The following is a 23639-nucleotide window of genomic DNA, read 5'->3' as shown; positions in this document are numbered from 1 at the left end:
TCAGACTGTAATAAGCTCCTTTTTTAGGTCACATTTTGTCCGCGGACACGAGACCGAAACTTGTGACAGCACAGACTACGAAGAGGTCAAAACCACTGACAAGGAGTCAGTGAGCGATTGGAAAGGGATCAAGGAGGACATCACATCTGACGCCAAACATTATCCTTTAACTATGGCAGGTGCTAGCATCTCTTCTGCTTTTACAACCACCTGCTACTATGTGACTGAAGTTCCTTATATAGGTAAAGTAATTAAAACCCAAGCTGCACTATGAAAAGCAGCTGAAAGCTGAAAACAAACAGTAGCTGCTGCGGCTTTGAGCTGAGATCAGTTTGTCACGTATTCTGCTCTCAATGTCAAGAACGAACTTGCTCACAAAAATCTTTCTTTCAAGGTCCCTCCATTTGGCCCACTTTGAAAGAAGCGTGCAGAATTTGATAGAAACAGTTAATGTCTTTCACATTGATCAAAGAATATGTTGACTTTGACAGCACTTACAAACTGCTGCAGAGTACATCCACACAAACACAATGAGTTTGTGAACCACATCCTTCTCTTTGTCCGAGCCCTCTGTCGAGACTAAAATGGAGCAGAAACAGCCTCCAGAGTTTGTATCACACCCGCTCGGTGTGTCACCGTGTTTGGGGAAAACAGAGTTTTTCCAAAGCTGTGACCTAAACCAGTCCAGAGAGGGTCGAGGGCTGCGTGCCTGTAAAGTAAAGTTCATTTTAAATGCCAGCACAGCAGAATATTCAGCAGGGCTGTTGCCATTAGCCTGGGGTCATGATGATTTTGTCAGCAGTAATCACAAAAAAAGCTAGCATGGGTATGACTTCTGGTTAACATGTAGCGTCTTTGGGCCACGATAAAATACATATTTTGTACTTAGTCAGCTTTCTGACAACAGAACCAGAAATATATGTGAGGATGAAATACTATATTGTGAATTTGGTTTAAATCAAAACACAGATCTTGGCTGTTACGTGCAGTTTTGTTGTTTGATAATGAAATAGAGGGTGGAGAAGGAAACATGTATCTGTGTTTATGGTGTTCATGTTTCACTGAACAGTGCACAAAAGAAAATGACCTAGAAACTCCAGTGAAAATGAAAATTTGGCTGAGTGCAACATCGAAATTGCAAGAAGCTGCAATTTTTTGTGAAAGGTAAAAAGTGTGACAGAACAGTGTTATAATGTTGTGTTGTACCCTGTTCTGCACATCGTGTTCTCCAGATGTGAGACAAAGTGTTTGTGTGCTACCGACCCAGACGAATGATGATTCCCACTTATCATGAGTCAGTCACAGTATCTGTTAGAAATAACGGGAATATGATTTCTCGACATGGTGCAGCCCTATTGTTCACGAATGTTGCGAGCTAGCTACGGAGGAAGCTAACGTCCCCTTTCTAAATCCCGCCTACAAAGCTCTGATTGGTCGATTGTTTCTCCAACCGGTGGACCCAGCTGTCAACATCATACCTATCTGAATGGCAGGTCAGAGGTCTCAAATCCCAAAAGACTTCACAACATCGCAAGGACGTTTGGCTTAACGTTGAGTATCCAGACCTCCAACTCGTCACGCTCATAGAGGTCTAAATTCAAAACAGAAAACTAAAAGACAGAAGTCTGGCTGTGTGACAACATACACGCCTCTTTATACTTTCATCTTATGCTTGTACATACTGTACTGTACCAATGCACCATCAGTTCCTGCTTGAGAACCAGAGACTCTACATTTACTGACTGAACTGAGTCTTCGAGCTTGTAATGATATAGCAGCGCCTGTTCTGTTCAAGGCCGAGCTTAAAGGTCAGTAAATTGCCTGCTTTAATTTGTCCATTGTTAGAACCAAACTGCATTTTTCACTCGGCAGCTGTATCTCCATGACTTTTACTCTTGTTCACTCTGCTTTGTAAAGGCAGTCTGATTATAATGGCTGTCGGCAGAGTGTAACATTAACTGCTGTTGTGTGATGTTGTTTAAAAAGGCCGTTAGTGCTGTTGACCAAGAAACCTTATTAGGAAGAAGCGAGGTGTCAGAGAAGGAGGAAGGCAAACAGAGTATCTGTAAGCATTTAAATACGAGACGTTCTTATGCTTGTATTTGACGGAGAAAACCCTTCAGAGCCAGTCACTCAAGACTGTTTTTATGACTTTTAAATGAATCTGTACCCGGCTGAGCGGTCTCCGGTCACGGTGATGATGAACTCTAATAACAGGAAAATGGGACGGACAAACCTTCGAGGACTTTGTATCTATCAGCAGGTGAGATTTTAGTCATTTAAAAAAGGAAAGATTCAATCATCGCAGAATTCAATTTGAGAGTTTATTTTAAAGAGATTGAGAGAACGACTCCGGGGATGATTGCGCCAGACTCAATAATGAGGCAAAGCTAAATGCTAATTCATTATGAGTGTTAGTCCTATCAGACGCGAGCAGCTGAGAAAGCGAGCGAGAGGGGAAGTGAAGCAGACGGACCGACGGAGAGACAGACACCGCGAGTGGAAGAATGAACAACAGAATCTGGAGGCGCGGGGGGTCACATCTGAGAAAACACGACTGGGAAAGTAAATTAAAGCAAGCCAAATGGAAAGTGAAAGGGCAGAGTGAGGAAAACGGGGAAAGTGTGAGAGGGAATAATTTATCGAGAAGCAGCGAGAGGTGGAGGAGGTGGTGAGGAGGCCAGGAGGTCGTAGTAGAGCGGCGAAGGAGGCTGAGACTGCGGAGGAGTTCTCACCTGCTGGTTATTTGCCCTGAGACAGAGGCGCACTTGTCCATTATTGACTGGGATCGTGCCCTTTATTTTACGACGCACATGTGCAACAAGACCAGCGGCCGGCATCTTATAAGCCTGATAACCTCTGTGGACACACATGAACACACTCGGCAGTGATATTACACGCTCGCTCGTGCTGTTTTAGCCGAACGATACTGGAAGCAAGACCATTAAATTCAGCATCTGATGCAACAACAAAGCTCTGTTCTGTAACTCCACACTTTATTAAAGAGTAGTGTTTTATTGAGTGTGTGTATTAACATTGAAGTTGTGTGTGTGTGTGTGTGTGTGTGTACTGTGTGTAGATGGCTGTGGGCGTCGTGCCCTTGTCCATGCAAGCACCTCAATCACCATCAAGCAATCTAATCGTAGCAACCCTCCAAACAGGACATCCTTAACACCCAAGGTGCATTTCTCAAGGTCAACCATTATCCTCACACACCAACACACACACACACACACTTGTGCACACACAGAGATCAAAAGCTCCTTCAGCACGCCCACATACCCCCGGTCACCTTCCCAATCAAATCCTCTCACCACACAGCCCATCGTAGCTCCTTCTCTCCTCTCACACTGTCTCCTCCAGCAGAAACATCACACTCACATTTAGCCTCCCCGAAGCTTAAACCGGAGTGTTTCACAAACTCCCATGTCTCCTGAACTCCTCACTCCGCCAAGGGTTTGAAGCCTCAAAGGGGAATTTCTGGTTTCATATAACGTGCCGTCTTATTTTCATAGCTTTGACCGTCATTGCCTCTCGGTCATAATAAAACAGCACTCTCCAATCTGAAAAGGATTCAGACTGGACAAGAACGACGAGTGCTCGGACGATCATACACGTTTTGAATAAATTGAATAATGTAGAAGGTTTTGTGCACTTGAGACGGCAGGCTTAGTTATTGTAGGTTAAAACAATTTCCAAGGTTAGAGACCTTTGAGCTCATGTGATGGGTCACATGTTGCACATACAGTCAAATCATGTAAGTCCTCTAACACTCAAATACATATAAACGTGTGTGTTTCTTTGAGCCTGAATTAATTACTTGACATTTCACGAGGCTGGCAGTTGTTTATTTTCACATCCAGCTGACAATCATTATCATTCATTTCTGTCCGTCCACCTGATGAATGCAAGTCCAATATCTCCTTTGTTTTCTCATCTCCGCCAACTCAGGAGGGAAATATGTGGCTCTGTAGCTGCTGACTGCTGCGAAATGTTCACCAGCTAGTTGCAAACTGTGTGTGTTTACTGTTCGGTGCTGAGCAGGCAGCACACAGTCCAGTGTTTCCCACACATATACTTTACGTGGGCTTGAATGAAGTGTGTTTTTTAGTCTGTTTATGAGAGCTATTTCACCTGCTGCGAACAACGAAACTGACCTGTAGGACGCTAACATGCTTTGTCACTGCGATTAACATCTTTCACGTTACACAGTCATTTGATGCACTGTTAAGTAATCAATATGACTCAGGGTCTTTAGTGACCTGACAACGACAAATGGTACTGAGGTGTCTGCTGTTATATGCAGCATATTAATATGAGTATTTGGAAAACATATTGGAATGTTAGTTGCTGTTGGGGCCTTCCTGACTTGGAGATGATTTGGTCAGGGTTACCGGGTTGATGACATTGTAAACAGGTTGGACCTGCTGATGGCTTGCTCAACTTATTTGCTGTCACGGGATGGGACAGAGGTAAAGGGGCGCTTCACTTCTTGCCTCTCTTCTTATCAGTCCCTTCCTTTGCTTTGAACAATATATGGTCAAGGTAACAGCTATAAAATGTTAAAGTTTAGCAGAGGCATGGGGGTCCTGGGTCAGAGGTAAAGAGGCCTCTCTTCTTATCTGTCCCTCTTTAATGTGGATCATGTGTGGTAATTAAGTCTTTGACCAAAACAAGCTCGGTATATAAGGAGCTGTCTGCATGTCTTCGGGAGAGTTTTCATTATTCGGCTGGAGACTCTCCAAGTAACGTGTTACTTGTATACGATACTGATCCTATTGTAATAAATTTGTTATACAACTAAGACAGTGTCGGTGGAGCTTTTCTTCAAACATCTTCATCAGCATCGCCACAGAATATACGACAGTACTTAAAAAGATACTTGGTAGGTGATTGGACGGACCGTCTGTCTTTCAGCGTCTACAGCGGGCTAACTTCAACCAATCCGATCAACAGCAGGAAGGCTCTTTCTCTTCCATCGAGAAAAGCCTTCAATAAAATATACTCTTCAGTTCTGATACAGGCGCTCCGCTAACCTCTTGAGGAGCAGCCGTTGATGTTCAAGCGAACGGTAGCTTCTCTCACGACTAAACCAGGCCTGTAGCTGCCCTCTCCAGCTGCCAGTACTTCCTCAAAGGATGATGATTTGTTGAACACCAGAGCCACACCACTGTACCAAAATGAAATGCACATCATTGCAATAAATGTTTAAAACCTTGTGTGCTGACTGAATGTGCCAAATTAAGATAATCTCGCTACTGTAGTGTCGGTACTGTATCTTGCCCCTTCGGACTTTTCTGTGGCTATGACGCCAAGGTCTTAGGTACCACACAAATACAAACAGAAATGATTTTTCTAAAGAGGTGCAGCACAAAACTATTATACAAAAATCAAACACCTTCTGCGACTTGAGCCGATCTATGTCTCTACCTCTCTCTGTCTCTCTCTTCATCTTCTCTCCTCACGGGTGGCTGAATGCTCATCACTTTGCTGCTGTGTCCATTCGCTGGAAAAAGACATCAGCAATCAGCAGCTGTCAACACAGAGGCCAAACATCTTCACCCACATTTTCTATCACCCTCCAAACTCTCTCCCGTTTGACTCACCACTTTCTTCCATTATCACCTCAATCTTCTTTTATTTAATCTCACGTCGCTATTCCCATCTTCCTCTCTCTGTTAATTACGCCCTCTTCCTGTTCTCCTTCTCCTCAGTGATCCTACAATGTCTTATTTTCAGTCTCTGACTCCATCGCTGTCTCTTCACACTATTTTACAAGCTTGGCAGCAGAACGGACAGTGATGCTATGCTTCAGGTAGCTGTCACACTTCTGCGTTAAAAGGGTTATACTGGTGGTGGGAGTGTGTGCATGTTTTTATGTAAATGCGAGTGTGTCTGTAGGAGTCGTACTGTTGTAATAAAGAGGTCATACGGTAGGATCATCACCAGCTTTATGGATGAGGGAAAGATATAGAGAATGACAGCTAGACAGGGGTTTGGATAGGACTCTGTGGGGAAGAGAGGTTGTGATCGGGAGGCTTCAGCTTTTCTGTCTCTCGTCTCTCAGACACCAACAGCGAGTTCGCCCATATGTTGGGAGCAATCTGCCCGCCAGCTCTGTGGGTTGAGCTCTTGTTTTCAAGACGGCGAGACTGCGAACAGCGATAAAGTTAGAAACCCAAACAAGTTAATGAGGCGCAGGAAATAATGAGCTGATTGCATGATCAGAGGCATAATTCTTCAGTACGCTGAAAAGCCCCCACAGCCATTTCCGATTTACATATCCTTTTCGGATCTGCTGTATGAGGGCAGCAGTAATACGAAGTGGCTGCTCTGTTCGGGCTACACTGAGGCTGCTCTTTGTTGAAGGAACAGGCGACCATAGTAAAATGGCCATGAAATCCCCGCCCCTCGCTCACTTTGATTGTTGAGAGGGCAGACAGGAAACTAACCAGCCATGCTGTCCAGAGGGGCAGAGTCAGGTAAAGGTAATTGCTTAGCAAGAGAATGAAACAGGAGATAGGATCAGGAGGAAAGGGAGAGAGGTGACAGGCTATAATTGGAAACGGAGAAAGAAGGAAGATGGTGGAAAAAAGAGGAAGGCTGGCTGCTACACCTCATGCAAAACCTGCTGTCATAAGCCATATGCACTCTGCCACAACGTGACATAACACATGGCCACACATGTCAGGTTACCACACATGGGAGTGCAGCACGGGTAAGCAGAGCTATACGTGTCTCAGACCAAAACAAGTGTTCAGCTTTTTTACAGCCGCCGCACAAGTTATCCCCTCAGATTGTTTAATGTGCACGATTCATAGCTGCAACAAATAAGTCAGAAGTTGATGTAACGAGCAGTGTTAGAGCCACAAAAACAAGTGTTCGGACGAGAGTGATGTTGATTGTTCAATTTGCCCCGACGACGTGAAACATGACAACATTCCAGCAGTGCAGGTTTATTTACATGCCTCACTCTGACAGCTTACGAAAGCCATTATGAAATGTCGCTGGCGGTGTACAATAATGTTATAACAAGACGTAGATGGTAAGAAAGCATGACCAGGCAGAGGCACACACACACACATAATCTCTCCTCCTCGTCCTCTCTCCTCTGCTGCAAGTATCTGAGGGCAAGTAGGGAGACTTGTCAGTGTGGGTAGTCGTCAAGCGTTAAGATCTGCAAACACGCACTGTACGTTTGGTTAAAAAAAACAACAACAACACATCAACAACCCAGGATTAAATGTACATGCTTGTGTGTGTAGTGTTAAGTGGACGTACCCAGGACTGAAGTGTGGTCCCTGGTGCCTCCTCATCTGTCCAGCTGTGTGCGTATGTGAATCTATTTTCCTCTCTCCTCTTGGTCCACAAGTTGCAGAGACACTGTTCCACACGTGCCGGCCCTCCCCTTCCTCAGGTTGCCCCCCTTCAGTCCGTCTCTGTCTCACTCTGACACCCTGGCATCAGCAGCTGTACCAAACCTGCCACTCATCCCCCTCTTTTCTCGCCTTCGCCCTCCCTCCCTCCCGCCGACAGGCTCGTTGTGTACACACCTCCTTTTCACTCCTTGTTGGTTATTGTCCCCCCCACCAAAAAAAAAAAAAGATCCAGGGCGTTCACAGGAGAGGGGGGCTCATGTCAGATTCTCCTTCTCCTTCAGACAGTGCTCCTCAGCGGGTCAGGGCGCCCTCCATCTCCCCCCGGCGTGGATGTGAGATTATGAGAAAAGGAGAGGGAGGATGGGGAAGGAGCGTGCTGTTGCTGTAGCTGTTGCCTCTGCCTCCTTCAGTATGAGCGCCTCTCTCTCGCTTGGCATGCTTTTCATCTCTCTCTCTCTCTCTCTCTCTCTCTGGCTCTCTCTCTCTCTCCCCTCTCTCTCTCTCTCTTTATCTCTCCCCCCTCCCTCCCCCTTTTCTCAGTCAGTGTCTATCTGCTGCTGCTCCAGCTGTTTGGATTCACAATTTCTGTGTGCTGCAGGGCGTTCGGCTTAGGGAGTCTCTCTAAACAGCCAGGCAGGAAGAAAAGCGAAGAGACCGAGAGCAGAGATTCAGCAGGCGGAAAAACAGGAGAGAAGGAAATAAGATGTATCGTGAGCCTGGAAGAGAGGACAACAAATATAATGATTTAAAGCAAGTCATGGAGTGCTTTACACAAGACAAACCCAGGGAATGTTAAGATTACAGTTAAATAAATATAAATAAATGCGATTTATTAAAATATAATTTAACAAATCAAATTCTAAAAATACTTAAAACTGCTTCTCTCATTCTCGCTTAATGCTAACATACTGATATTTAGCAGGTATAACATCCATGAAGAGAATCCAGACATTTACCAACAACGATCCCACAAATTCGCTGGCCAGTTATTATCAGCAACCAGGAGCCGTGGCAACGAACGAGACGGAGCCTGCAGTGCAGAAAATACAACCCTCTGAAGACATGAAAGTCGGACTGGCTACACTGTTTGCAAGCTCGCAACAAGAACCGCAAGATTTGTCCTCTTATGGAAACCAGAAAGCAAAAAGGTGGCAGACCAAGAAACACCTGATACCATGACCCGCTGGCAGACGCGAGGATTGACCGGCTTTACATGTGGACAGCTGGAGACACTGGCCCAAGCCCGGGCTGTCTTTAGAGCCTTTGTAGGTGGGCAGTGTCCAAAGTGGGGCCACAGGCAATTGACCCTATTGACACGGTGGCCATTTCCCTCTGACGTCATGCTCAGGGTGGGAAGCTTGAATGCCGGGATAATGTTCAGCTGCTGTGTTGCAGGTCGTAGAAACTACATAAGTGTAGCACAGAAAACGTTAGTGGACAACAACAATCAGGAGGGAATTTGGGCCATATTAGGATTATAGGACTGTAGAAATGAGTCCAAGTTATGTGTAGATATTTAATAACTTAATTGTGCCTTTCTTATTGTATCGCGTAACATTATCAAACAGTAATGTTAGCTAGGAAGTTGTTGAATGCTAACAGAACCGATGGGTAATCAAATGGGCTGTTTTACCTTGAAAAATTGCCCGATGTCCCAAATATGAGTAAACACTGAAGTATAGCTGAGGCTGAAGATGATGTCATTAGTTTTGTTGGTTTTTAATCATAAAGAAGTTAAATTAAAAGCTTGACCTGATGACTCTATACAAGAAGTGTTCATCCTGAGGGGGACATGACTGTGTGTACTAAATTTTATGGCAATCCAGCTAATAGTTGTTGACACATTTCACCATTTCAACCACAAATGACAATGTCATGGTGACACTAGATGAAAAGTCAGGGGGTCAACAAAGTTATAAGTCATGAATGTAATTTTAATGGGAATAAATGAGATATTTAAATCTGGTCCAAAGCGATGTATGGACACGCCAACAGACTATAACTGTGATCCTTAGAGCTGAAACAGAAATAATGTGTTTTTTATTGTGCATTTTGGGAAACGGTTACAATATGCAGCAGAGGAAGTATTCTTTCATCCCAGTGGTTGGAAAAGTCTTTGAGGATTGTGGAAATACCTTCAGAACAGCAGTAAGTGTTGTTAAACTTTAAACCTTTTGGGTTTATCAAAGATTTCCAAGGATTTAGCTCTCAGAAAAAACAGAAGCTTTGCTCTGTGACTTGAATATAATGACGATACGTGAGACGGAAAAAAATAAATGGAAGAGAAAAGAACAAAAACAGTGAAAGTGTGTTTCGGGATGATTCAGAAGAAGAAAAAGAATCGGTGCCTGAATGGTGATCATTAAAATCATAAAAATCCTGTAACAAGCGCCGGCTATCGATGCAAAAGTGCAAACATTTTGGTTATGTGCGCTCAGCTCTTGAGTCTTGTGGGGTAACCTTGCTGCAGCATCCTGAACCAAATGGCACCACACCGTTCCTGACGTAGTATTTGTGAGTATAACAAACAAAAAGGGGATTAAGGATCCAAAAATTGCTCTTTGGGGATGTCATTCTTCCAGTGGGTTTGTTCTGTTTAATCACCTCCACCATTTCGCCTGAAGCGTACAGAGAGAGGGAGCGAACGAGAGAGAGAGAGAGAGAGAGAAAATAGACATTTTTATTGTTCGGCCCTGTTGCCTTGTCAGGGTAAATCAGATCACAGGCTGCTGAGGTTCAAAAACACACACGCAGAAACACACACATGGAGATACACACTCTTTTAGCCTGACTGACTGCCCCGGAGGTCAGTTAACAGCTCATCGCAGGAAAGGAGAAGTCTGGCCTGCGACCCTGAGGCCAGGGGGTCGGTCACGTCACGACGCCTCGTGAAGACCAAGTCCAGCAGACACCTACCGCTCCACCCTCAGAGCCAAGCTGACCCCTCCACCCACCCACCCACCCACACATAAACATACGACATCACATGGTTTTCATCCGAGCCTCCAGAAGGTTTTGAAAAATACACCTGTGAATCTTTCTTCTCTCACTACAATACGACTTAATACGACGCAAACACTCGTATATTACTAAGATATGTCTAAATGCTCTGATTTCATCTCAGTCCTGACATACACTGGGCAGGTGTTAATATTAATGACGGCTCCGTTCTATTAAAGTGAGCCAGCATGAGTAATACCAGGACCCTGAAACTGAAGCAGCTAAATGGAACCCAGCCATCATTCATTTTATTATTAGCACCTGTGCTTTCCCTACTCTCATGTGAAGAATGTTGTCATTATAGTCCAATGTAGTCATTACTCATCATCTCTTTATAATTAGTGCTCGAAGTGTGCAGTATAGGAACTTTTACGTTTTATTCTTTCGTGTACGGTGACTTTTTTCTCGCAAGCTGCTCGTACTCGATTCATGATGGCCTTAAATAAAACTTAAATAGACTGCACTACCCGTGGAGCACTATGTGACACTCACCTCTTCGCGCCTGCCAATTTTCTTTGTTGGCGGCTAGTATAAGCGTATAGTATATAGTATAAGTATTGACCTGGCTCGAAACAGGCACAGAGTTCCAGAAGTGAAATACTACCCAACTATACATAGTCGTAGTCGTACATTGTAGTGATGAGGGAGTACACCATCTGTTCAACCGTCTAAATTATCCATATCCGGAATGGGCGGCACATAAACCAGAAGCAGTGGTTGGGATTTACTTGGGAGTTGTTAAGTTATGTTTATGTTTTTTTTTATATAAACTTCAGTCCACTACCCAGTTAGGTTTTCCTTCATCACGAGCACAGATATCGACACAAATAACATATTATACTGGATACTCGTTTCAACCGAGTACTCTCTCAACTCCAATAAAAAACTGACATTTATGTTATGAACATCAGAAATAACTCCTGGTATCATTAGTTCACTGTAGAAATTCAGAATGTCATACTTAATGATTTGCTGATACCTGCTGCTAAACATGTTACATTACTTGTACTTATGAATAAACAGCAGAAACAATGAGTTACCTGTTAAAGGTGGGAGCCTCCACACGCACACGTCAACTATTCTGTATTTAACACTTGTAGGTAACAAGATACTGTAATTTAACAAGCAGCCAGCCGACAGTTTGAACTGTATTTACAACCATGACCAGTTAGCTCAAAGTTAGCATCAGCTAAAAAGGTACCACATGTAAATAGGAACAGGTTTTTTACTTACCAGAAACTTTATTATACTTTAGGTATTTAGGTAGGTAAGTATTTGTGCACTTTTGGCCGAGGTCAGCTGCCTCTCCAAACCTGCGCCAAGCGTATCCGGGACGAGTCTGACTGTCCACTGACCGTGTCCAACCACTCTGGTAAGACAACAAAACACCTCCCAAACTGGGTAAGCTTGCATAAAGTCAAGAATTGTAAGCAAATTTCCTTCCTGTCTAGTCCTGCTCCAGACCAACGATCAGACTGTTTAGTTAGATTTGTGTTTATGCTGATAAAATTTGATATTTTGATTCATGAGCAGCGAGAAGGATCAGTGAGCCTCCTTGCCTTTAAATGAGAGACAGGAACATCTCAGTGGCACACAAACACATTTAGAGGTGTTTTATCGATGGATAAATCCACTGCAGCAGTAACTGTCACGACCCAGTCGGAGTAGGGTTGCTCTTATCTGATGACAGTGAAACCGTTGTGCTTTGAATGAGCAGTGCATGTCTGGCTTGTTGTAGCCAAGTGTGAGAAGAAAAGTACAACGTGGAGTTTTGAGGTGGTTATTAGCTCAGTTTAGTACTGATGCCTCTATGACCTGCGTTAGCAAAAAAGTACATCAGCGAGAAGATAGGCTATTTCTATATCATTATTATGCATATTAGTTATTAATCTTACATAGATTGACATCATTACCATGCATCCTGCAAACAGCAGTGTTTAAAAAGAAAAATAATATTGTCTTTCTTTCACTTACTTCCAAAACAAATACACATGCTAAGATCTTTGGACCTGAGGCGGTGGTGCGATACTGGGACCGCCAGAATAAGCAAAAAATAAAAGTTCCTTGTAGCTGCTTTAACTTTCTCACCTGAAGATAAGAAAGTAGGTGTTGGTTAAGTATTTATGTGCTCCTAAACCGATAAGAGAACCTGAGTTGTCAGTTGCTGCAACATTTGTCAGCCGTGCCATTTTTCTTTTTTAATATTTCTGAATTATTTTAGTATTATTGATGGTGTGCCACCTGACTGGAACACCAGAGGAGCAGGTGGTGTTTTCCCACTGCTGCTTACTTTATGAACAACCCTTCCACTGACAGCAAATGATTAATGAAGTACCAGAGAACAAACAAATCATGAATATAACTTCCTCGGTAAACCACATTTTTCAAATTTAATAAATGCACTTTTGTCTCAGCTCTTTAACGAGACAGATGCATCTGTTTATTCACACAAATTGCTCTGAAATCCCAGATCTTTCTGTGACCACACCTTCTGCTTCAAGGTCGATAGAATAATTTCTGTCGCCCAGGTCCACAGACAATTCTGTTATTTGTTTCATGGCTCCAACTTGAAGGACGGCAAAGATATCCTTGTGGATGTACAGATGCCTTCACAGCGTGTGCACTGAGTGAAGATTATGGCTGCACATGTAAGAGTTTGATACCAGCATGGGTCACACATGGCAGCCAAGTGACAGTCTCCTTTCCGGAAGCCTCACTTTTGGGAGGACTTTCATTTGCACTGACATTTAGGACAGAATAGGATGACATTTGAGTTGTGAGAGTATGTGGGACGTGGGCCAGACATTAATGTATCAGATGTAACAGGAGGAACGTCCCTGGAACAAATCAGTCGGCTTTAAGGGAGCTGAATGTGGAAAAACTGCTTAATAGTTTCATCAAGAATCCAATTTATTCATTACAGAGCCAAATATAAGAAAATGACAAACGAAGCGACTGAGTCTGTTTTTTTATCAACAAGATTTTATTTCAATTGGGGGAATGATTCATGCTCACGCTTACCTTTCCCTGTCATCTCCTGCTCAAGTGCCAAAATATATGCAAATCAATTCCATAATAAGAGCAACTACTCAGCGATGAAACGGGAAATTTGATTTAAACATGCATACATTACTGATGTCTTTCTTTCTCCAGCCCCCACCCTCTCTATCAGTGTCAGGAAACTAATCACAGCCTTGTTCATTACTGTTGTGTTTGGCAACTTCTCTGCATTTCAGCCTGTTGAAAAAGCCAGACGGTGGAGAGCCAAGTGGAATTATGTCTCTGACCGCGGTCACGCTCACATAAATACCACTCGCTTCTCATATGACCTGAGCTATGTCCCATCAGGTAACTCTATACCGAGGACGTGGCACTCTGAGACTCCGACACATAAAGCTGTGGTGTGTTAAACATGTATACGTGTGATATTAAAGGGTCGCTAAAGGCTTTAAGTCATTTCTGATTTGAAATAGGTTTAGATTATTCAAGTCTGTCATTATAAACACTGAAATAATGTTGTTGTTGCTGTAATCATCTCTTTTGTTTACGATGAACTGGATCATTTCTGTTTCCTCAGAGTCGGAAACAATAAATACACAGGACACAATGTGTTATTCAATCATTTAGTCTGTAATAGAAAAGGATCTCCAGTTACTTTCCTTGTGACCGTGTGTCTGGTGGCAGACAAAATTGTGATAACGACGTTTACAGACAATGTGACCAATATAAACTCAGATGGTTTCATTATTATATATCCATTACATTATGCAATCAATATCTACTTCATATGTTGAAGCAGAAAACTTGTCTACTGCCACTTTAATGATAGTATAATATACATTATAACAAAATGTATAAATCAGTCTGTTATGTAAATAATTTTATTTGTTTGTGTTGTAATTATTTGCAGGGTTTTTTCTTCAAAAGTTTGACATACGTGTTCGTCATTCGCTTGTGTTTTTATCTATTTCCATGAGTTAAGGTTGCAGTGCATTCAGCTCCACCACTGTAGCTTACAGCCTCATACTGCCTCAGCTGACAAGGACTCTTACATAGGAGTTGAGTCATGACTGAATCTCTGAAATCAGAAAATTAAATCTCGACTACATACAGTAGCTGTACATATATACAGCAAGATGCTGCCTCACTTCTGTTTTCATCATGCCCTGAATTAAGTTTTCTCTTTCAATCACAGATAATGCGACAGGTCCTGGACAGGTCATGTTACTGTAATGTTGGCAAAAAATGATACAATATATGTATAAGAGAGTTTAAATCAGTTCAATTAAATGTTTGTGTGGGTCAGACAGAAACACTTCATCCGTGTCTGGCAACAGACTGACTGCCCTGTAGTTCAACCCCTGGTCTCACATCGAGCACCTTATTCAGCGCTCCCTCTACCTGAGCCAGCCATGACATGTCGGGTAATAACTTTGTTTTCAGCCCCAAACAAAATGGATATACCAAAAAAAAAAAAAAAAAACAACCCTTTGTGTCCTCTCCTGCTCACCTTCTCCCTCACTACGTCTCTTTTTCTTACGTGGCTCAGGGAGAAAGATCACTTACAACACATTCATTAGCGATGACATTAGGGGAAAGAGGGATAGCAGTTAGCTGTGGTGCTAACTATGTTGGCAATGCAACATCGTTATCTCTTCCTCTGCGTGTGTGTGAGAGCGTGTGTGCGTGTGTGTGTGTGTGTGTGTGTGTGTGTGTGTGTGTGTTACCGAGTCTTATCAGTGGAAACAGACCTGGACGTGAGTAGGGTGGTGAGCAGGAGAAGGATGTGGAGGGTTGGGGGTGGTGGAGGAAGGGTTGTGGGGGGGGGGTATTCGAAGAGCAACAGTGAAATTGAAGGATAAGAAAAAGAAATAGGGGACTGGGAGCAGGCAGAGACTGGGAGATGGACGATAGACACACGGAGGATATAAAAAAAAAAAGGTATAACGTGCTGTGAACGAGGAAAAAGGGAGATAAAAGACCAAAAAGGAGGAGAGTAGGAGGGGAACGGGGGAGCAAATGGGACGTGATCCGGGTGGAAAGTGGGAGCTGAGGGGGGTGGGACTGGGAGACGGAAGACAACTGAAGTTGGGTGAGGGGAAAGATGCCTAAAAGGTGATAAGGAAGTCTGTTCAGGTGTGAGGAGATGGGATTCAGAAATGAGGTTTTTGATGGACTAATCTTCCATTCAGGTGGCCCCAAGGGTGGACAGAGGCCATTTATCGCTCGTACTTGGCTCGGGTTATTGCCTGAAGACTATGATATGTGATGTCCAGCATACTTTAAAATCTAGGTATTTAACATGGTGCTATTTTCTCTATTTATTTTACTTACTTTTTGCCATTTTATTTAAAGGTCCAGAATGATGGATTTTGGAGGATCTATTGGCGGAAATGAACATAATATTCATAATCATGTTTTTTATTTGTGCAGAATCACCTACAACTAAGAATTGCTGTGTTTGAGTCCGTTATGTTGTGCACCATGTTTCTACAGTAGCCCAGTATGGACAAAAAGAGGGCCTTTCTCGATTTAAGCAGCCACTGTAGTAGATGGTGAGGGTTGTTCAGTAGGTTGCAATCAGAAACCACAAGATGCCTCTCAGTCCTACACACTTGACCTTTAATCATTTCAATCCAAAATTTCAAATATGGCCGAAGAAGTGCCATCAGATTCTTACTAAACAGCAAAAAACCTCCAATGTGCAGTTCAACACTAGAGACAGCAGTATCCCACTGGAAGACATCGTTAACTTAATCTGTATCCACAACACCGGTACCTCACTTACCTCAGTGGGCCAATGAACAGGTTCATGACTTCGTGTTCGAGCAGCCTGAAGCCCGAAACATGTCTGTGTCTGCGAGTCAGAAGACATTTGTGAGCACCGTGTTCTGCTCCAAACAGCCTGTGTGAAAACAGTTTGCACATCTCGTCCAGGTGCTGAGTCCAAAAAACTGTAACTTGTGATTTACATCTCCCGCTGGGCTCCTAACACCGTCATCTGCTCCCGGTGAAATTTACTCTCTATTATATGGAGAACAGCATAATATTTTGAGAACAGATTGGAGTCTTGACAAACAGATTAATGTGTGAGTTGGGAAGAAACCCTTAAGTGTTATTACAGCCAGGTGGATAAGTGCTAAAAATCAAGGCCTGATTTACTGCGAGATACAAAGAACAACTAAAAATACACATTAAACTAATGAAGAAATGTCTGCCAGACCGTCCTCCCCAGTAAACATGGCTGTATACGTCGTGTGTGCAAGCAGCTTATTGTGACCGTATTTATCTTCGTTGTTAAGCAGGGACCTCTAGTGGCCGTACTGCTTATGACGGGAGCAAAGGAGGAAGTCAGGTGACTATAAAGAGTAGTGTAAGAGCAACAAAGTCCACATAGAGACGAGGTCGTGTTGGATGGACAACAAACACAACACTTTCACCCAGGAGGCCTGTTTGCATCCTGTGTGGCACCAAACGTCAATGTCACGTATGCAGCGTACCTTAACTTACATACGTAACTTACGTGACCAATATACTTCACCAAAACCACTTACTTTTTACAAAAACAAGTAGTTTCACAGTTTTTTCACAGTGTTAACCACATGCATGTCCAGTCCGGCTGTCCTTGATACTCTCCGGCGGTCATGTAGTATCATGAGTCTTTGGCAGAAAGTCTGTTCTGTTGTTATAGTATGAGGACATGTTGAACAAACTGGCACACTCAAGGCCACTTTTACCAAATATTGTAACTTAAGAGTCAATGAAACATTCTCCACTCAATATTTACTTACCTCTGGAACTTTTGACAATATCCCAAGGTCTCCGTTGATAGATGAGGTTTGCTCAGTCGTCGCTGACTTAAAATTTGCTATTATTCTGAACACAGTAAGGACTTCTCGTACGTGTACATGATGTATTTTTCCAACTGTAGTTTATTTTGTTAAGTGACCTGTTTATTAGTTTATACATTTCTTTTTGTACTCTTTTTCTTTTCACTTTTTTGTAGTTTCATGTTAAGCACGAGCTGCAAAGTGTGATACACCATCACTGAGACCCTTGCTGCATGTCGTCCCCCTCTGCTCTCTCCCAGTGTTAATCATTATAATTACAGGATATAAAGAAGAAATGCAGGCATAAAAAGCTTTTTTACATATACCAGACTGAGGCTACAAATGACCTGTAGCTGTATAATTGAGATTCTGAAGCTGTATATGTCAGCTCCTCTGCGAGCATGTGCCATCCAAATCCCTGTTTCCTGCGTCCCTGTGCAACAGTGTTATTGTATCTTTGCAGAAACATGTTTCAGCCTTGACAATGTCTTACACCGTCACCATAGGCAGGATTGCAGGTCCACATGTGACTGCTGTGAGGTGTTTCTCTCCTTTACCTCCACAGCAACAGCTCGGTCATACCAACCAGCAGCTACGAGTGGTGAAAAAGTCTCTGAACTGGATGTAAAGCTTTAGCATGGCACAGACTCGCGATGTGTTTTTCTCTGTGATACCATCAGAGAGAAAAGGGCATTATCAGCGTTTTGCCCTACAAACACTCTGCTGCTATGCAGCGCCCTGAAGGCACTACAAACACACATTGCCTCGCTCAGAAAGCCCCAGCAGGCAGCCAGAGCAAGTGTGTGTGAAGTCCAGCAGAGAGCTCGGACATAAAAGGAGAGGTGAGGAGAGGGGTGATGAAAAGGAGTGTCAAAAAAAATCACAAAGTGACTGGGACATATGAGGGGCGGGTGGAGATGCTGTATATGGGGATTGATAGCAAAGTAGAGAAGGAGATTAATAACAATAATCATATCTGGAAGGAAAAGACAGTGTGTGCCTGAAGGAGATAGCTGCAGATGATAGAGACGGAGAGATGGCGCATGTTATGTGAAAATGGAAACAACACTGCAAGGTGGAGAGAGATGGAGTGAGTGTGGGAATTAAGAGATATGGAGATATGACAGGAGAGGCCTTGCTAAAATCAATACAACATTGACTGGAGAGAGATAAAGTGGACCGGGGGAGAATTGGAGCAGGGGAGGAGAGACGACGGTGACAGTACAGCTGAAAGGAGGGTAAAAGGAGGCAGGGGAGAGAGGGAATGAGAGGGTGATAAGGAGAAAAAGAGAAGGAGAGGAGAGGGTGTGATGAATGTAAGAGAGAGCAAGATGATGTGAGAGGAGCTGTTGTTTGTCCTCAGGCTGCTCTCTTCGAGGAAGGACAAGGATGTGGGGGTGGTTTGCAACATTTACTGACACAAACTGAGTGTGTGAGTGTGTGTGTGTGTGTGTGTGTTCATTTTTCACAGCAACCAGCCACCAATAACATTATATAAGAATGATCAAAACAGAAGAAACCATGGCAACTGTAATCCAACAGCCACTAGCTTCACACACACACACAGCGGGAACACGTAATATGAGGTGTGACAGTACAATTACAGATGCTAACAATCGTTTCAGATATCAAAAAAATCTGTTGTTTTTTTTTTTATAATGCACGCCTGATGTTATTTTTTCTACCGTGAGGAGAGAAGAGCTCTCAGCCTAACAGGAAGGAGATGTTTTCGTTATCGTGCCACTGCAGACCACAAGGCTCTTAGTCAGAGAAATTCCTGACGGGAGCCCAGACAGTGACGGGCGTAGCTGCCGGGAGATGAGCGTATTTCGGGCCTGAAACGGAGGCATGATGGACAGAAGATAAGGGCATCTGGGTCGCCGTCCCAAATGACTCCCCTCGCTTCCAAAAACTCAGGCACGAGCCTCCAATGGCTGTCTGGATCCCCAGCTTAGGAGAGGATGAGGGGGGATAAATGAGGTAGCTCCAGAGAATGCCGTTTCACCAGCCGCAGCTTAAAAGCTCATTTACATCTGTTTCACCCGAACATGGAGCTAAACTGGGCCTCGGATGGCCTAAATACCAGTTACCGCACCTGTCTTTTACTCTTCGACCCACAGGCCAGCAGACTGGTTTTCTTCTTGTTGCAGTTTCGTGTCTGAGTGTCTCTGTTTTATATAGCTACGATACTTAGTGTAGACGCAGATACGAAAAGTATTGTTTTCACCCTGTTCCTTCAGGCGTCGATTACTGAAGGAGATGAGGACAAATCACTTTCAAGGTCCAATCTGGAATCACTGAGTCTCATTCCCAATTCATCAACTGCTCACGCTATGGGGTGGCCAGACACCAACCAAAAGCATCAGTATTGAACGGCCTGGGAATGAGTCTGCAAAATCAACTATCTTACAAATTGGATCTTTAACCGAGTCTTCTACTTCTTCTAAAGACTTCTGCAGCTCATGCTAGCAGCTCTGTGAGGCTGTAATGTTACCAAAGAGCATGCTAACGTGCTCACAGTGATCGTTCTTACATGTTACGTGTTCACAATCTTAGTTTAAGCTCCTAATAACTATGAGCTGAGGGGAATATCATTACTCTTCAGTGGTGTGGTCATAAGCCAAAGGATGAATTTGACATTTTGTGACGTGATTGTGGTACTACATGAAAAGTCATTTGATCAGCAGAGTCATTGGTATCTATCCTGAGGTACCAAATGTCACACCAGTCCATCCAATAGTTGATACTTTCCTCCACAGGGCAGGGTTTATGACTGGTCTGCAGCCAGCCACCAGGGAGCAATCGATATATTTTGGCTTCACTTTTGATCAGCTGTGATGTCAGTTATCATTATTTATAGTCAGTGGTCTGGACCACAGAGATGTGTAGAGCTATGCCACTAGAATGGCTAAAATCACTGTATTTGCTTGTAGCTTTGGATGTGAGGCTGAATGGCTGTCTGTCTTTATGTGTTTTGACAGATGGCAACCTGTCTGTGGTGGACCCCGCCACAGGGGGCTAACCAGATCTCAGACAACACGCCCATTGTGAGCTGGAACACGGTCAGCCCCCTGTGACCCGGGATAAACAAGTATGGATATTGTCAGTGAATTCATGGTGAATTCCCAGTATTAACAAATAAAGACCCGCTCGAAAAAATAGAGATTTAACATAGAAAACCGTATCAAGCGCTGTCGAACATCTTCAGCACCATTACTTCTGTTGCGATCCGAGCTCGGGACGACAACATCCTGTAATGAAATGCTCCGTTAGATACTCAGAATTTGCCTATAACCCATATGGCCCAGAGCGACTGTGTGATGGAATATTGCATGAGCCACAGTGACAGATGCCCTGTTATTGACTCTGAATGGAAACTGTTGCTTCATAGGGCAGATGCCTCCCGTCTTCTGTTTATTCCACACACATTTTTGATAATATTATATCAGCAGGTGATACCGAGAGGTAGGCAATCAGCCACAACCTCCACAACGACTCGCCAACTCGCACTCAATAACATTCACACCAAAGTTTGTGGAGTTAATGAGGTAGTACGTGCCTCAAACTGAGAACATGAGATGTGAAAGGTGACACTAGATTAATTCTCCTTTGACTCCACATGTGTCCTTCTGCGGATATATAAACACATATCAGACAGCAATCTGCTGCTCTCCTCTCTGCGGTGGCCTCAAGTGAGTTCAGATTTGATAGTTAAGGTTTAATTAACGCATAAAAGGCCTCGCTGGGTCTGACTCCATTTTAAAGCTGCCACTTCCTCGGGTCCCCCCCAGGACTCCTGAACAATTAATGTCGACGAGAAAATCAAGAATCAGCCAAGACTTTCTCTTAAAGTCTGAAACTAAAAAAAAACTTTAAATCTCTGACTGTGTTCGAGCCAAATGACCTCATGGATTCATCAGAGACATTGTCATTGTTGTCATTGTTGTCATTGTCAGACCTTTGTCACAGCCGACATAACACACAGGTGTAACTAAGTAGCGATACTACTAAGTGGACCAATCACAGTCGTTGCAGCCTGCGTTGCGACATTTCTGAGGAGGGCATGTTAGGCTAATGCAAAGTGCATGCACCTACGCAGACGTTGCGCCATAGGTACGTCGTAGATTCAATGCAGAAGCGTAAATTAAGTTTAACAGCGTGGGGGCCCGTCCTGTGGTCTCACCATCTTCACACAGACGTCGATATGGGCTGTAACTACCTCCTCAGCCAGCTTAAAGGAAGAATAACAATGGTAAACATTATGCTTGCTCATTATCAGCATGTTTGACTGTGTTTGTCGCTGTGAGAATGTTAGTATGCCGATGTTAGCATTAAGCATTTAGCACAAAGCAGCCTGTACCTTAGCACAATCTCTCAGAGCTACTGTAGCATGGCTGTAGTCCCTTAGTCTTGTTAATAGGAATGTTAACAAACATATTCCAGTATCCTTGTGGTTTAGAAATTGAGAGTTTTTCAAGGATTCTCAGAGAAATTGATAAAAAATATGTCAAATATAAATATGGTTTTTTTTTGCAAATCAAACACACAGAGATCAAAGAAAACGCTTTAATAATGCAAAAACAAAATGTATTCAGAGAAGATCTGTGTAATTGCTGCTGTTTAAGAAACTGATACTAATAAGTTTATTAGTGCATTTTAGCTCGTCCCATGTGATTAAACGCTCTTGTCACACACAACTGGTTTGATTATGCTGTGTGATACTATGTGCAGGATATGCATATTAATTATTTCATCATACTGAGAAGACAATGGAGCAATTATTGAACACTTATAAGAGCTTGTTCTCAGAACTTCTTTTATATATAGTGATACCAGCTTCACTGGATGAAAAAGCTGCTGGTCCAAACAGTTAATCTTTTCTTTCAGACACTTTAGACTTCATTTTCCAATTCATAAAAGCCTCACATAAGGCACAATTGTTTATGCACATATTCATCTTAATTTCTTTCCTTCTTTCGACCCTGCATAATGTCCCAAAAATACGGGAGCGGAGCCTGGAGATGAGTCCTTGAACACGCTGGATGGAGATGAAATGAAAGAAGGATGAGTCAATTAATGTGAAGCAACAAGAATAATGTCTTTTGACATGTGGAATGAAGTGTGAGGATCGCATATTGTCACTGCAAGATGCCCAAACACAAAAACACAATTATTGAGGCTGTGGGTCTCTGCAGTGTGTTTTCGTACATGTGTGTGCGTTTGCGCCTCGCATCTGATGATCTTTGGAAATGGTTTGTGACATGCGGAGGGCCAGAGGACACAACACTGAATCATATTGATTGCTCCTCATATTACAGTCTCTTGTTTCATTTTCTTGGTCACGTGACAAGACACTTTCTCCCACCTGAAGGCTGCGCTCACCTTCCTGTTATTGTGGCGTTTCATTTTCTTGCGGCATCGATCTGAGTTGGGCCGCATGATGTGGAGGAGGAAGAGAGAGAAGGAGGGAGAGGGAGAGCTGTTGATTTTCTTTGAGTCTGAGTGTGGAAGCATTATCTGCTTTTTAGAGGGTGTTGTTCAGAAGCAGCCGGCTGGAGAGCCCTGCCTGCTGTACCTAATCGGAACTGAGAGCGTGACGCCCTGATTAAAAACCCAATGAAAGCACTCAACACGCACAAACACACACACACACCACATCTGCTTTGAAAACTCTCTCTTTTTCTTCAGTTCATTCACACACTTGGTTGAAAGCACATTATTTTGGAGGTGCACCGAAAAAGAAACTGCTATATCACAAATAATCAATATGTGTGGGTGTGTTCTGCCCGGTGAAAAGAATGGATCTCATGTACCACGAACCGTGTCCGGGGAAGGTATACACTGTAAATTCAAGCACAATGTACAATCTTCCACTGTGAAGGGTAGCGCAGCCACACATTAGCACATGATGTGGCTCTAGCTTGACTCAGGGATTAGTGGTGTGAATCCCACAACGCCTGGGAAAATCTTTTAATTTCCTACAGAAAGGAACTGATATGTAACTGTAAATTCATAGGAAGGTTCCTGGAAAGGACTACTGTATGTCATTTGGCATTAATCGTAGGGAAAAAATGGAGACGCTGTTCAGTTGTGACGCCACCAGTTAGTTAAATCCAATTAATATCTAGCGTAACCTAGAGGGTATTTTAATCAGTGTGCAGAACGTCAGCTGATCATGCCAAAATGTGACATTTCTCTCCAAGCAAGCGTTCAGCTCATTCAACAAATCCTCCAAATTAAACGACAGAATACGTCGACTGTCCGTGCCCATTGGAAATGTTCAAAATGAAATCAGTTTTATGATGAGACAAAGCTATGTTTAAGCTTCAGGCACAAAAGTGACTGGATTAGTTTTAGGGAAAGAGAACATGGTTTGGGTTAAATCAAGTGTGGTTAGAGGAGCGTCATTGTCCTGGTTATAATAGTAATT

The sequence above is a fragment of the Pagrus major genome, chromosome 21 (assembly GCF_040436345.1).
Source record: "Pagrus major chromosome 21, Pma_NU_1.0".
NCBI lineage: Eukaryota > Metazoa > Chordata > Actinopteri > Spariformes > Sparidae > Pagrus > Pagrus major.
This window is presented reverse-complemented; position numbering follows the sequence as displayed.